A 16,352-nucleotide genomic window follows, 5' to 3' on the forward strand; every position below is an offset into this window, starting at 1 on the left:
ACGGTCAATGTCGCGGTTCGATCGCATCCTCATTGTTACTTTGTGCCAGGAAGGCTCTCAAAAAGGGAAGTGTCCAGGCATCTTGGAGCGAACCAAAGCGATGTTGTTCGGACATGGAGGAGATACAAAGAGACAGGAACTGTCGATGACATGCCTCGCTCAGGCTGCCCAAGGGCTACTACTACACTGGATTACCGCTACCTACGAATTATGGCTCGGAGGAACCCTGACAACAATAATGCTTCTCGTGCAGCCATAGGACGTCGTGTTACAACTCAAACTGTGTGCAATAGGCTGCATGATGCGCATATTCACTCCCGACGCCCATGACGAAGTCCATCTTTGCAACCACGACTCCATGCAGCGCGGTACAGATGGGCCCAACAACATGCCGAATGGACCGCTCAGGATTGACATCACGCTCTCTTCACCGATAAGTGTCGCATATGCCTTCAACAAGACAATCGTCGGAGACGTGTTTCGAAGCAACTCGCTCAGGCTGAACGCCTTAGATACACTTTTCAGCTAGTGCAGCAAGGTGGAGGTTCCCTGCTGTTTTGGGGTGGCATTATGAGGGGCCGAAGTACGCCATTGTTGGTCATGGAAGGCGCAGTAACGGCTTTATGATACGTGAATGCCGTCCTCCGACCGATAGTGCAACCATATCGGCAGCATACTGGCGAAGCATTCGTCTTCATGGACGACAATTCGCGCCTCCATCGTGCACATCTTATGGATGTCTTCCTTCAGGATAACGAATTCGCTCGACTAGAGTGGCCAGCATGTTCTCCAGACATGAACCCTTTCGAACATGCCTGGGATGCACTCAAAAGGGCTGTTTATGGACGACGTGACCCACCAACTACTCTGAGGGATCTACGGCGAATCGCCGTTGAGGAGTGGGACAATCTGGACCAACAGTGCCTTGACGAACTTGTGGACAGTATGCCACGAAGAATACAGGCATGCATCGATGCAAGAGGTCGTGCTACTGGGTATTAGAGGTACCGATGTGTACAGCAATCTGGATCACCAACTCTGAAGGTCTTCCTGTATGGTAGTACACCATCCAATGTGTGGTTTTCATGAGCAACAATAAAAACGACGGAAATAATGTTTATGTTGATCTCTATTCCAATTTTCTGTACAGGTTCCAGACCTATGGGAACCTAGGTGATGCAAAACTTTTTTTGATGTGTGTAGATTAATCAATATAAGCCTAAATTATAACCTGTATGTATCAATAACTAAAATCAAAACAACGGCTTTGTTTAGAAAAATGTCCCATGAGGACATAGTAACAGAAGTGTCTCCAATTTCCAGCATCTAGGATGTGACATAATTTTTGAAGAAGAGAAAGACATAAATAAGAAAATTAATACCTCCAACATATATGTGGTACGACAACAACAACATTGAAGGTTAAAACAAGAAGGAAAAGCCAAATCAAATTTAATAGTAATGGCACTACTACACTATATGAAGCAGAAGTTGGACATTAAGATTAAAAGACTTAAGACAACATGAAACATCAGAAATTAAGTTCCTCAGATCAGTAAAATACTGAACAATACAATATAAAATAAGAAATGAAAAAATAGGGTTCAAAATAGGGGCACAGGCATGATGTGAAGAAGCAGTCCAGCGAAAGCAGGAGTAGAAACAGCATGCGCTGCGTATGTCATCTCAGAGAATCTCTCCAGAAGCAAAGAAATACACCCCTATTGGGCGAAGAACTGATGGAAGGCTGAGGAAGAGGAGGTTGGAACAGGCCTAAATGCCTAATCCTGGACTGCCAAAAGAAGAAGGAAAATGCCACATCAGGAAGGGTAACAAACACGAAATGTTAATTTCTATGCGGATGCAATGAAGTTGGAAGGATACCTTATTAAATTTGTGGATTAGTTTGGTACATACAATGTGATCTGCCATTTCTGGTAGCAATAACACGGACAAAGCGTTAGTCGCCCTTTAAGAAGGACGCTGGTTGCTTTGGAGATGACGTAGAACTGTATACCCAATGGTCGTGTGACCCTCCACCGCCAACGTATGGTATGGCAGTGATGTGGTGTGTATGTGCATCAGAAGTATGGCATCAGCGCAGTAAGGTGGGTCCAGGTGGACACGTGTCAGAATGATACACAGGAAGTACCATGTTTGGACGCTAATCAAGTAGTCCGACTTGTCGGTGCATAAACGTGAATTGACCAACGTGTCCACAAGGCATTGTGTGCCACTCGCAGCCGTATAACGTGGCGAAAGAACAGCGGTCGTGCTAAGATATTAACCGACAGGGAGCGGGGACTAGCGTCAACCCCCGTCAGTGAAATCGGTTTGAAATCCGTTTGGAATTGGTGCGTCAGTGATTGCACGTCAGTCTCAACCATCTTCCGAGAGTTCATTGAGTAGGGAACTGTGTACAAAGGACATTAGAAGCCGGGTATGTGGCACAAAACTATTGCTCAGAGCGGAAAATAAAGTGGCACGTTTTCAGTGGAGCAAGCACAGCAGAAACTGGCCCGTATCTGAGTGAAGGCGTGTAGTGTGATCCGTGGAACTGCGATTTTTCATCTGTTACCATGATACCAGGCATGGAGAGCACGAAGCCGCAGTGTGTTCAGGCTGAAGGTGGTTCTGCAACGTTTTGTTGTGTTTTACGTACCATGACTTTGGCCCACTCACCAGGATGTTCAGTTCACCGTGACCAAGTGTTGCCCTTTAGCCTACATCTCCTCCCATCTTCCAGGATTACAATAGCCATGTTCCCTGGGCTACTGGCGGACGTTCCTGGTTTGATAATCGCACGGACACCCTATTGCTCCTCGACTCCTCCTCGAAACCACCCACCTTGATCTCATAGAAACTACAGAGTTTGGTATAAAAACGGGCCAATTTTGATGGTGTGAAATAGGCTGAACATTATACGGTAAAACATTTTCAGTCACAGCAACGAAAACGTTGGGTACTGCTATTTCACGTATTGTTACAATGTTTCGAAAATGATGTCTTGTAGGTGGCCACCATTGTTATGTTGACACTCAGACCATCTTCGGTGTGAATCGTCCAGTGCACGTTCGAGCACATGTGTAGGAATGTTTCTGATTTTTTCATGAATGGTTTCTTTCAGTTTCACAATTGTGTGGAGACATTTAACATGCACTGTCCAATACGTCGGCAGATCTGGGAGGCCGCAGAAGTCTACATTCCTTGAAATGTTGTGGTTATCAAACACTCTGCGCACCGCTGCCATTGAAATTTGATCATAATAAGGCACAGCACCATCTTCCTGAAACCAATTCTCGTTTGCAGGAAACTGTTCATGTTCAGGTGCGACGAATGTCTCAACCGTGGCAGCATACCACTGAGATGCCACTGCGATTGCTCGTCCATGTTCATTCACAAGAAAGAAAGGGCTGATTATGCCCAATGAAGAGCCAGCGCACTACACTGTGACTCTCACCAGTGTGTATGGTGCATTGATGGAGTTCGTGAGGATTATCCTGTCACAAGTAACTGCAGTTTTATTTGTTGAGATAACCACTGAGATGGAAATGTGCCTCGTCACTCATCCATAGCAAATTTATGAAGCCTTCATTGTCCATAATTTTAGTGAAAAACAGACAGGAGTCATTCGCATTTCATGATCACTTTCATTTAACTGTTATATAAACTTATCTTGTACGGTTGTAACTGTAAATCATTGCGTAAAATTCTGTGCAAACTACTACTGGGCATTCCCCCTACTGCTGCAATTTGTCTGACACAACGCTCAAGGCTCTTGGTCATAACATTTTGCATCTCCTCTATTCGTTCCTCTGAGCGGCAACTTCCTGGCCTTTCTGGCGATTTCTGTTTGAGTTCACTTCCGGTTGCTTCGAGGTTTTTCGCCCATGACCTGACTGCATGTGCCGACGGTAAGAGATCATTCCGTCTACGTTTGAAATGACTAACGTATTCCAGTCTAGCAGCAGCAACACAGTCAGTGTTTTTATGGAAGGCCTTCACAACCACAGCATGCTGAGGCCCTCCCAACTTTCCATCACAGCAAATGGCGTACCTACCTGAAACATAATAACAGACATTCAGTGTCGCAGGTCCAACTTTACACTTTTAGGGACTAATTAAAACAGCCAGATTTGGTACACCCTAGCTAATACTAACTGGAAATTTCGGTGAAACGTAGCAATCAACATTTCCGCAATCTGGTAGCTGTAAGGCAGGGGTAGTCAACATTTCTTTAACTGCCGCGCATTTCTGCATCTCTGTTAGCAGTAAAATTTTCTAACCACCCAGTGCTTTCTCAGTAACAGTGAATCATAAAGTAGGGTAGTAACTTTACGTTACAAAGTTTCTGAAGTAAAGTTGCAGAAAGTTTAAAGCTATAAGAATAATTAGTTACCAAATATTTTAAGCGAAAATTTTGTGATGTCTCAGTGCAAATGTCTTTAAAACCCCCACCGTCTACTGCCCATCAAGAAAGGTGAACGCTAGTGGGCCTTAGGGACCAAGTTGACTACCACTGCTCTAAGGGATCTGTCCATCAGTGAGTAGTTTCAACTAGATATGGAATGCTTGAAGAAACCTGTGGGCTCTCTTCTTCGCCGAATGGAGGACATCATCAATGTTAGTGGCGGCGTTACACGATGTTAGTGTGATGTCTCCTGGGGCTGACTATTTTTTCCTTCTGCCTGTTTTGTTCATTGCTGGTGTTCTGTCATGGGAATAAAATTCAATTCAACCTTCACCTTAACCGGCGCAAATAATGTTACACTTCGAGAGATTGTATCCGTTTATACTGGGTTGTCTCATGAGTTCGATCATTTTGGTCGAGCGAACCATCCACAGCGCCAGAAAACCATCTGCCGTGTCCCCCCCCCCCCTCCCCACCCGAGGGTAAAACAGTTGCCTCATCGCCCCTGCGACGTAGAGGACGACAACCTGACATGTCATCGTCATCGTCATTGGATATGTCAGTGTGTGTGTGTGCCTGGCGTTGGATGGAACACCGTGAATGTGTGATTACAAGCTATGCAAAACAAGAAGGAACATTTCCGACATTTTTTGCTATTTCTCTATAGTAACGGAAAATCCGCCTCACAAAACCAGAAGAAGATTTCTGCTGTGTACAATGACAATGCACTGTCGGCTCGAGCATATCAAAAGCTGTTTAGTAAATGTCGAGCTGGGAATTTAGTTCTTGATCTGGACGACCAGCAGTTGTGGACGTGGAACAGCTTAATGACATGATTGTCAACAACACACGAATGACAACGTGGATGTTGGCATTGGAACTAAATGTCGCTCCTGTAGCCAGGAACTTGAAGAAACTGTGTTAAATAAATATTCGCGATGTATGGGTTCCCTAAATGAACGAAGTGAAGCGAACTTAATCAGTTCGTGTCCATCTGTAACTCCTTATTGAGACGCCATCAGAATGATCCTTTTGTGGAACGGCTGGTGACTGGACATGAGAAGTGGATCGTGTACAACTTCAGGAAGAGTACATCACGGTGCAAGGTAGGGTAGCCACCACTATCGGTTCCTATACCAGCTTTACATCAGAGAAAGGTTGTGCTATGCCTCTGGTGGGATTGCAAAGGTATCCTGTATCACGAACTTCTTTCGAAAGAGACTATCACTTCAGAGACATACAGTTCACAATGGGATCGTCTCAAGGCAGTCATCGATGATATAAGACTAGATTTGGGATACGTTGTCGTCTGTGGTTGGTTGGTTGATTTGAGGGAGGGGACCAAACAACGATTTCATCTGTCCCATCGGATTAGGGAAGGCTGGGGAAGACAGTCTTCCATGACTTTTCAAAGGAACCATCCCGGCATTTGCCTGGAGCGATTTAGGAAAATCACGGAAAACACAAATCGGGACGGCCGGATGTGGGTTTGAACCGTCGTCCTCCCGAATGCGAGTCCAGTGTGCTAACGATTGCGCCACCTCGCTCGATTGTCGCCTTTCACCACGACAACGTCAGACCAGATACCTCTATGGTGACCCGTCAAAAGTTGCGTTCAACAACCTGAAAACACCCACATTTTGGAAGAATGGTATTTTGTCGTAGCTGTGCTGTGGGGAGGTGTGTTCTCAGGCTTTCTTTGTGTTTGCAGTGTTAATTAAAGCGAACGAACTTATGAGACAACCCTATATTTTCTGTAGTGTCCAGCTGTGTGATCGTTGATTTGCCAGGTGAGTAACATATGATGACTGTGTTGAATTTTAAATTTCAATAATTTGTACTTGGTTGGGCTGTTACGAGAGCGCAAATTAGCTTTTTTCGGGAGCTGGTGCGTACCGCCATTGAACAGGCACAGGAGTCGCCGGCCCAGGAAGCAGCCGAAGGGGAGAACGGAGAGGGCGGCGGCAGGAACAAGCGGCCGAGCCTGCTGGGCGCCATCCAGCTGCCGCTCGTCTCCATCCGCCCCCGCAAGCCCAGGCCGCAGGTACCGCGCACGGCGCACGGCAGCTGTCTGCCCTCTGTGCGCTTGCACATCTCGCGAGTCGCTTGCCAGCCTTCTTTGTTACGTCGCGATTAGCTGCAAGCTTGACATGCATTCGTCGTCGAACATTTGCTGCAAGCACGCTTTACCATTAGTTTGTGCGAGCATCACGAACGAAAGAGCTGCTTGGGGCTTAACCGATTATCGGTTATCCCAGCTTGTCAACGTGTAGTGCTTGAGCGTGTTGTGGCGATACGCGTGTGACGATACGGTCTTCCCGTGCAGCTGTTACAATTCATTAAGGAAGCTAGGCACTTGGACGTTGTGCGTCGGGGGGAAGTCGAAAACACTCCATACTCTCAGAACTGACCTCCGAGAAGGTCAGAATGTTGGAGCATGGGCGGGGCGGGGGGAAGGGGGGGGGTGAGGTGTGTAGGCGAGCCGTGGAGGGTGCGTTGTGGGCAAGGGGGTAGCGGGAGAGTGGGTTGAGGGACGTGGTCCCCGGGCTATGTTTACAAAAGGCTTGACGCCATGTACTGTCTCAGCAAACCACAGACCAGAGATAATTAGAGTAATGTAAAAGTAAGAGTATATAGCAAAAGCCTGTGACCAGGCTATTGGCCTTACTGCAGATAGAGTGCAGCATATCTTCGCTGCGGCACTAGAAGGGAGGGTGGTGGGCCCATCACCCCGACCACCAATCATCCCTGCGCGGATTTCCTGGCACTCTTGTGAAAGCAGGCTGAATGACCCTGGGTGTGTCCTGGAGGGGGGGGGGGGAGGTTGTTTGGGGGAAGAGACCAAACTGCGAGGTCATCGGTCTCATCGGATTAGGGAAGGACGGGGAAAGAAGTCGGCCGTGCCCTTTCAAAGGAACCACCCCGGCATTTACCTGGAGCGATTTAGGGAAATCACGGAAAACCTAAATCAGGATGGCCGGACGCGGGATTGTACAATCGTCCTCCCGAATGCGAGTCCAGTGTGCTAACTACTGCGCCACCTCACTCGGTGGAGGGACTGGGACAGGGAATAATCCATCCCCCCCTCCCCCCATCGGGTATTGAACCTAGAACCTCCAGGGCTCAAGGCTGGAATTTACTGCTCTAGCATACATTTAGAGTAATACACCAATAACTAAAGATGACGTTAAGAAGAGAGAAATAGTAGCTTTAGATAACAACAAAGATAAAAAGTCAGTCGTCAGCTGCACAAGAAAACCTTTTATTTGTTTCACTTTACCGATTTCGACAGCTTAAACTGTCATCATCAGAAGTGAAATAGGCTCAAATTATTGGTAAGCCAACGTCAAAATAAAAACCGGAGGGGGGGGGGGGGGGAGGTGTTGTGTCTTTTGCTACATAATGAATAAAACAGAGTGAAATCGCCAAAAATATATGATATATGGTATGTGCGATGAGTGGCAAACAGTTGTCAAATCTCACATCGTGCGTAGTATGTGCCACGAAAGTCAACTACCATACTGATAGTTTGATTGACACAAAATACCCAGACTTCAATATAAGCAGACAGTAAAAAGTAACAGCAAACATAGCAGAATTGGGGTAGTGTAGGAGTGGACTCCCTCTCATTGGCTCTTGAGAAGTGCTGAAATAGCAGAAGGTGCCACATGCCCAGGTTTCTCTCTCGCTTCTCAGCGTGACGTAGTAAAGTTCACTTCTAGCGGAGACTTGGTGTCATTGGCTTATGGTATAGTCTAGGAGAACAGAAGAATGCCGTATCGGCAACACAGTTATGTATCTGTAACAACAGTGAAAATTTTGTGGATAGAATTACCATGAGTCACGTGTTAAAAACAGGCAAGGATTAGACTTAGTGCCGTTTGCAATGCTCTGTTGGTCATTTTTCTAGGTATTAGCAATGCGGATGTACTAAACTTTAATGTTTGTAAGCACATGCTGCACTGAGGCGTTCGCACTTCCGCCGACCAGGTCATAAAACGAATTGTTATGTGAGTGACATATTTTCAGCCAACTTCCGCTCCAGATGTACGGGAAGATTGTGTCGCTATGCATGTATCCTTCGGTGTGTACCAACTATGTGCTACCTTCTATACCCAAACGTAGATTGTAAGGAGCGGCCCTTATTCAAGTAGTCTTTACTGGGAAGTTTTTATACTAGCCTAAGACAGCCAAAAGCGGGTGTCGAGCATTTAATCGGAAGCACAACACGATAGGGGAAAGAGAACTGCTGTATACATCCGATTTTCATAGAGTTAAAAGTCAGTTAATGTTGACGAAGATAGCATTAATAACAAGTTCGTCATTTACAAAACAAGTATAGCATTAATAACCGATACATGCCCCATACCTGCGTCTACATACATAGTCAGCAGGAGACTGTACAGTACATGGCGGAGGTTATGAGGGTACTTTTTAATACACTCTTCTGTTCTACTCGCCAGTAGAACGAGGACAGAAGGTTGCTTGTACGTATACCTCCACACGTTGGGGGCATCCAAATCGTTCAGTAGTCTGTCACAAATGCTGGTTCTCTGAACTTCCTCAACAGAGTTCTGCAAAAAGCCCGTCTTCTGTCCTCCAATGATTCCCATCTAGCGAGATGTGCCCAGATCATTTGACCTATAGCTTTCGGCGAGTTTCGGCGTACTAGACCACTCGAAATTAACTCCCGTTTTCGAAAAATTAGAGACTTCAGAACACGCAGAATTGTTAGAGAAATCTAAAATTTTACTGTCCATGTCAGGACTGAAACCTAATAGTTTCTGAGAAACAGGGGATTCGGTAATTTCTATACATTTCAGATATACTAGAGGGGGGAAGCCATTTTAAAGCGGGGCAGTGGGAAAATGGTATAAGTCTCTGTTCCGATTACAATGAGTTTTTAATGCACGTGGATTCGAATCAGAGTTTTTGCAACACTTTTCGCTCTTTGGCAAGAAAACTAAGGAAAACCGACGTGTATAGTCCCGTTGACAACAGGTCATTAAAGACGAAGCAAAAGCTCGGTTTGGGAAAGGATTCGCTGAAACCATCCCGCCAACCGCCTTAAGCGGTTTACGAAGGCAAGAAAAATCACAAGACCAAACGTGGCTAATGCGAGCCCGTCGTCGGCCGAGCTCGAATCATCCCGAACACAAACTGATGTTTGTACAACCATGCTCGGACTGTGCAAGGCATTTGTGCATGCTTGCACTATTCGCCGGCCACGGTGGCCGAGCGGTTCTAGGTGCTTCAGTCTGGCACCGCGCGACCGCTACGGTCGTAGGTTCGAATCCTGCCTCGGGAATGGATGTGTGTGATGTCCTTATGTTAGTTAGGTTTAAGTAGTTCTAAGTTCTAGGGGACTGATGACCTCCGATGTTAAGTCCCATAGTGCTCAGGGCCATTTGAACCATGTGTACCATGCTTGCACGGAATACGTGATCATGAGTGCTTGCTTCGCTTGCAGTTACGAATGTACCCAGCTTACCTTCCGCTGTGTTCTTGAGCACTTCTCACTGTTGTCACTGCGTGTTAATTTTGTCCGCTCTGTCGCTATAGGCGCCGTTAGAACTGCCTTAAGTGTTCACGCGCTTTCCGCCGCTGTGTCTGCGTGTTCCGTTGCTACTTACCATTGGAATGTTTCGCTTTCCGCGTGAACTAGTTTCCTTACTTATAACCTAATTCTCTCGTAACTCGCAGGAAACCTCAACATTCTGTCTTGCCGTCCACACGGAGGAATCTTTTCAGTCGTCAACAGCTTCCTTTCCAGCACCCTACTCGTGGAGATTCAGAGAAAACACTTTCAAGTAGCTCTGATTTCACGGTTCTAGAAAAGGTATTAAAATTTCTAAGTTTGAAATGAACCTCATTGAAATGAAATTTTATGTTTGCTAAACATGTGTACAGTTTCCAGAATAGATTTTCACCCTGCAGCGGAGTGTGCGATGATATGAAACTACCTGACAGATTAAAACTGTGTGTCGGACCGAGACTCGAACTCGGGACCTTTGCCTTGCGAATCTCGGTCCGGCACACAATTTTAATCTGCCAGGAAGTTTCATGTGTACAGTTTAGTTTGTTGCTCAATAACAGAAGTCGGATGTCAACTTGACTTGAAAGTTTGTTTCAGCTGTTTTTAAAACAGTCATGTTGCACGTGTTTCGCTCAAACAAATAAAATGGATTACCGTCACTTCATAAAATTTCTTGCTTTGGATGCTTTATCGCCAAGGAAGGCTAAATGTTGATTTCATATGACAGGGGATCTTCTCAGAGCATTCTCCGATGCATAACAAAAGCTTGTGCATTATAATGCTCAAGGTAAAACAATAATTGGTGAATACTTTGTAAGTCTTACGCACCAACTGGATAGAAATATGTGAGAAGAGACCTGGATTGCAATGAACTGTCTGATCGAACCCGCCGCCACATGTAGTGCGTTTTTAAATGACTATGTGACGGTTTGTCGTAGAACGCAAAGAAATGCAGGATCTTAATAATTACAAAGTTTATTCTGATGGTGCATATATACTATCAAGACATTTTCCTATTCACCAAGATACTGCTCACAAAGTTATTAATATTTTTTAGTCTTATGCAACGAACCGTCGAATATTCGTTTCACGACATGTTCTATGTGGCGACGACTTCGATCAGACAACGTATAGCCATATTTGCTGTAACTCTAAAGTGACCGTTTGTTAAATTTTATAAATGGGGATTATAGAGACTGCTATCACTCAGATGTTTAGGACGGGTGGTAGGGACAGAGCATCGAGTGACATTATACTGAGTGCACTATCCGAAAATTACCTCGAGCAGTTAAACAGAGAACCGACTCGTGGAGATAACATCTTGGACCTACTGATAACAAACAGACGCGAACTTTTCGACTCTTTAAGTGCAGAACAGGGAATCAGTGATCATAAGGCCGTTGCAGCATCCCTGAATATGGAAGTTAATAGGAATATAAAAAAAGGGAGGAAGGTTTATCTGTTTAGCAAGAGTAATAGAAGGCACATTTCAGACTACCTAACAGATCAAAACGAAAATTTCTGTTCCGACACTGACAATGTTGAGTGTTTATGGAAAAAGTTCAAGCAATCGTAAAATGCGTTTTAGACAGGTACGTGCCGAGTAAAACTGTGAGGGACGGGAGAAACCCACCGTGGTACAACAACAAAGTTAGGAAACTACTGCGAAAGCAAAGAGAGCTTCACTCCAAGTTTAAACGCAGCCAAAACCTCTCAGACAAACAGAAACTAAACGATGTCAAAGTTAGCGTAAGGAGGGCTATGCGTGAAGCGTTCAGTGAATTCGAAAGTAAAATTCTATGTACCGACTTGACAGAAAATCCTAGGAAGTTCTGGTCTTACGTTAAATCAGTAAGTGGCTCGAAACAGCATATCCAGACACTCCGGGATGATGATGGCATTGAAACAGAGGATGACACGCGTAAAGCTGAAATACTGAACACCTTTTTCCAAAGCTGTTTCACAGAGGAAGACCGCGCTGGAATTCCTTCTCTAAATCCTCGCACAAACGAAAAAATGGCTGACATCGAAATAAGTGTCCAAGGAATAGAAAAGCAATTGGAATCACTCAATAGAGGAAAGTCCACTGGACCTGACGGGATACCAATTCGATTCTACACAGAGTACGCGAAAGAACTTGCCCCCCTTCTAACAGCCGTGTACCGCAAGTCTCTAGAGGAACGGAGGGTTCCAAATGATTGGAGAAGAGCACAGGTAGTCCCAGTCTTCAAGAAGGGTCGTCGAGCAGTTGCGCAAAACTATAGACCTATATCTCTGACGTCGATCTGTTGTAGAATTTTAGAACATGTTTTTTGCTCGAGTATCATGTCGTTTCTGGAAACCCAGAATCTACTATGTAGGAATCAACATGGATTCCGGAAACAGCGATCGTGTGAGACCCAACTCGCTTTATTTGTTCATGAGACCCAGAAAATATTAGATACAGGCTCCCAGGTAGATGCTTATTTTCTTGACTTCCGGAAGGCGTTCGATACAGTTCCGCACTGTCGCCTGATAAACAAAGTAAGAGCCTACGGAATGCCAGACCAGCTGTGTGGCTGGATTGAAGAGTTTTTAGCAAACAGAACACAGCATGTTGTTATCAATGGAGAGACGTCTACAGACGTTAAAGTAACCTCTGGCGTGCCACAGGGGAGTGTTATGGGACCATTGCTTTTCACAATATATATAAATGACCTAGTAGATAGTGTCGGAAGTTCCATGCGGCTTTTCGCGGATGATGCTGTAGTATACAGAGAAGTTGCAGCATTAGAAAATTGTAGCGAAATGCAGGAAGATCTGCAGCGGATAGGCACTTGGTGCAGGGAGTGGCAACTGTCCCTTAACATAGACAAATGTAATGTATTGCGAATACATAGAAAGAAGGATCCTTTACTGTATGATTTTATGATAGCGGAACAAACACTGGTAGCAGTTACTTCTGTAAAATATCTGGGAGTATGCGTGCGGAACGATTTGAAGTGGAATGATCATATAAAATTAATTGTTGGTAAGGCGGGTACCAGGTTGAGATTCATTGGGAGAGTGCTTAGAAAATGTAGTCCATCAACAAAGGAGGGGGCTTACAAAACTCTCGTTCGACCTATACTTGAGTATTGCTCATCAGTGTGGAATCCGTACCAGATCGGTTTGACGGAGGAGATAGAGAAGATCCAAAGAAGAGCGGCGCGTTTCGTCACAGGGTTATTTGGTAACCGTGATAGCGTTACGGAGATGTTTAATAAACTCAAGTGGCAGACTCTGGAAGAGAGGCGCTCTGCATCGCGGTGTAGATTGCTCGCCAGGTTTCGAGAGGGTGCGTTTCTGGATGAGGTATCGAATATATTGCTTCCCCCTACTTATACCTCCCGAGGAGATCACGAATGTAAAATTAGAGAGATTAGAGCGCGCACGGAGGCTTTCAGACAGTCGTTCTTCCCGCGAACCATACGCGACTGGAACAGGAAAGGGAGGTAATGACAGTAGCACGTAAAATGCCCTCCGCCACACACCTTTGGGTGGCTTGCGGAGTGTAAATGTAGATGTAGCTGTATTATTGTTATCCTAATTAAATTATTTTATTTCTGCAACATGGTTCGAGGCATCATCATGCACACATGGGAATACAAAAACATCAGATTAGGATTTCGTTGGTATCGATTTTAGCAGATGGACACAACAAATTAGACGAAAAAATATTACGTAGCCAACTGATATCACAGTGTAAAGTACAGTACTCTTCCTTGCGAATGCCTTCCTCATTTATGGTCGCCATTCCTCTCCTGTTTTGTGCACCTCGTATTATTCATTGATATATTATTTAGAGAAAATCGATCCAGGCAAAAGCCGGGATATTTCTTTTAAAGGAAAACAATCGATTTCCATCGACAGTCCAAGCTTGCAGTGGTTTCCCAATGACCTAGTCATCGGCGGGATCTTAAACCCAAAACTGAATTTTCTTCCGTGATATTAACTCTGCATTCTGCCTTACGACTGTCTTCAGCTTTCTTGGCTATCACGTTTTGTGTTATGAATCCTTTGATATTGGCCCCTTTTCCTTTTAAGAGTTAATGACTTCAGTGTTAGCATATCGTGACATTTGATGTATATTCTTTAGTAGCCTTCTATGTTTTTCTCGCATCGTCGTCGTAAGTCCGTTACTGTTTTCTTTTTCTTTATTCCTTCGGCATTCGGATATTTCACATTTCCACTTACTGCTTGCAACAGTATTAGTGCACTGTTTTTTCAATGAATCTGCGTTATAATTCAGTTCTGCTATCCCTTTAACTTCAATTATCGTTGTCTTCCCCGTTTGGTGGCGTTCTCCTGTTAACTTCTTAGTTTTGAAAGCGTTTCCCCGTGACGTTCAGCGCGTAAACCCCTTGCTGCGAGTTCTCTTAAACAGTTTTTTTCTGCTCTTGTTTTATAAACATTTGCTGTCTTTATGCAGTTGCTTTTTTTTTGTCAAGGCTGAGGCGTGGTTCGCGCAGTTGCTTGTGCTTTTGACGGTTGCTCGTGCGTAGTTAAAAACTTCTCTTGTATCTGATATCAAGTGTTCTCTGCTTACAATTTTTCTATGTAGCGTCGTGTTCTACCCCTCCCAATTTAGCCTCGTTTGCATGCAGCCGGAAGTTGAATCCGCCCATTACAACTTAGGCCGCTGGTTCGTTGCAAGCGCGCTCGGATTTATAGTTACTTTTTATGTTACAGCGTAACTTCTCTTAGCAGTCGCATTTTTCGTTTTAAACCTAGTTGGGTTCTCCCTTACCTCTCGTGGCTGCATGCTGCTACTTTCTCTTACTCTTTCTCGTGAGTTGCAAGGGGGCTTCAACATTAAAAGATGTTCACCGGCGCTTGTTGAAGGACTCCGTGCTTGTTTCCAGCGTTAAGTTTGCTTTCCTCGTGCTTCTCGGAACGATGTGCGTCTTCGTCGGTGTTTGGTAGTTGCTTTCAGTAGTTCAGTAGTGTCAGGTTTCCAATGTTCGTTATGTTTTGATGATTTAAATGGAATTAACTGTTTTTACAGACGGTTTGAGTATTATAATCAGTCTCAGTGCACAAGAAGAAATTGTAAATAATTTGTTTACTGTTGACTGATTTTTCAGTATATGTGTCTCTCTTAATTAGAAACAAAACTGAACAATAATCAATAACGCAAATGAAAGGATACGACTCCAACGATAAGTTTAAAGCTTGGGTAGGAGTTAATAAGTGAGGTGCAATTTTCAAAATTTAAGGAGAAGAATTTAAATATAAGACATTTTAGAGCTTCTTGGACAGTCCAGACCACTCATTTTGCACTTGGTATTAGTAAAAGTATTGAAGAGAACAGCTCTGTGAATTTACTTATTTTACTTTCATTCAATGTCCGCCTCTGGAGCTTGAGTTGTCAGCGCGGCTGATTGCCGTACGGAAGACTCGGCTTTGATTCCCAGCACTGTCCGGGATTTTTCCTCGGAGGGCGGACTAGAAAGGGGGGGCACTCACTCTGTGTGGTCAATGGAGGAGTCGCTTGACCAAGCAGAAGCTGCTTCAGGTCACGAAAACCGAAGAAGGTCGGAAGCGTGATGTGCTGGCCCCACGTGCCTCCAAATAGCATCCACTGACGCCTCTGGCAGAGCATGACATGGCTGTCGGTCGCTACCCATGGGCTCTCCAGGCGTTTTACTTTCATTCAGTAACGTTCTATGCAATTTTGGAGTAGTTAATTTTCATTACACAAAAGTGTGCATTAAAAATTTGATGGGGTACTCACAGATGTTAGGTGTTAGTTTTTTCGCTATATCATCACAGTATGTATTTTATCTCACTAGATCTATTATAAACACCTCATTATAATCTAGAAGCAATAAGTACGTCCATAGTTGTAATACTTGAAGAAAAACTGTCTGGAAATGGATGAATAGTGCTGCTAGCAAAACTTTAGGACACTTACCCAATGAAATAAAATGTCGGCAATGTAGCAAAGCTAAATACGGATGTAGGTTAAAAAACAGTCTTCAGTTCTACTAACACTGAAGAATTTTCATTTGGGAACTTGTAACCTATACAGGGTGATTTTTTTCCACCGTGTACAAACTCGGGGAACTGATCGATGAGAGGATACGGAACAATAAAGCTCTAAGGAACTTATGTCCGGAAACGCATGGTTCCTATGCTACATACCATTTATTCAATCATACATTGTTACAGAGTCTGCGTACCAATAAGCGCTGTACCATGCAGCCAAAGTTACAGTACGTGTTGAAAATGGTTTCCATGTTCCTCAACGCATGCATGTACGCGCCTCAGCATGTTCTGTTTCACACCTTCACATCGACCAGGCTGCATCCGAACACTGTCAAAGGCAGCATGAATACGTTGCTCTTCAAATCTGGAATGGGCTCTGCATACACGATACTTTTG

The 16,352-nt window shown here is 44.6% G+C and overlaps 1 protein-coding gene across 3 annotated transcripts in view; it reads left to right on the top strand.

The window, feature by feature from the left end:
- The window catches only part of LOC126475332 (neurotactin), a 347,318-nt gene that overhangs the window by 261,231 nt on the left and 69,735 nt on the right, over nucleotides 1–16,352 (top strand). The gene's annotated exons all lie outside the window — the stretch shown is intronic.

The sequence above is a fragment of the Schistocerca serialis genome, chromosome 4, assembly GCF_023864345.2.
Source record: "Schistocerca serialis cubense isolate TAMUIC-IGC-003099 chromosome 4, iqSchSeri2.2, whole genome shotgun sequence".
Lineage (NCBI taxonomy): Eukaryota > Metazoa > Arthropoda > Insecta > Orthoptera > Acrididae > Schistocerca > Schistocerca serialis.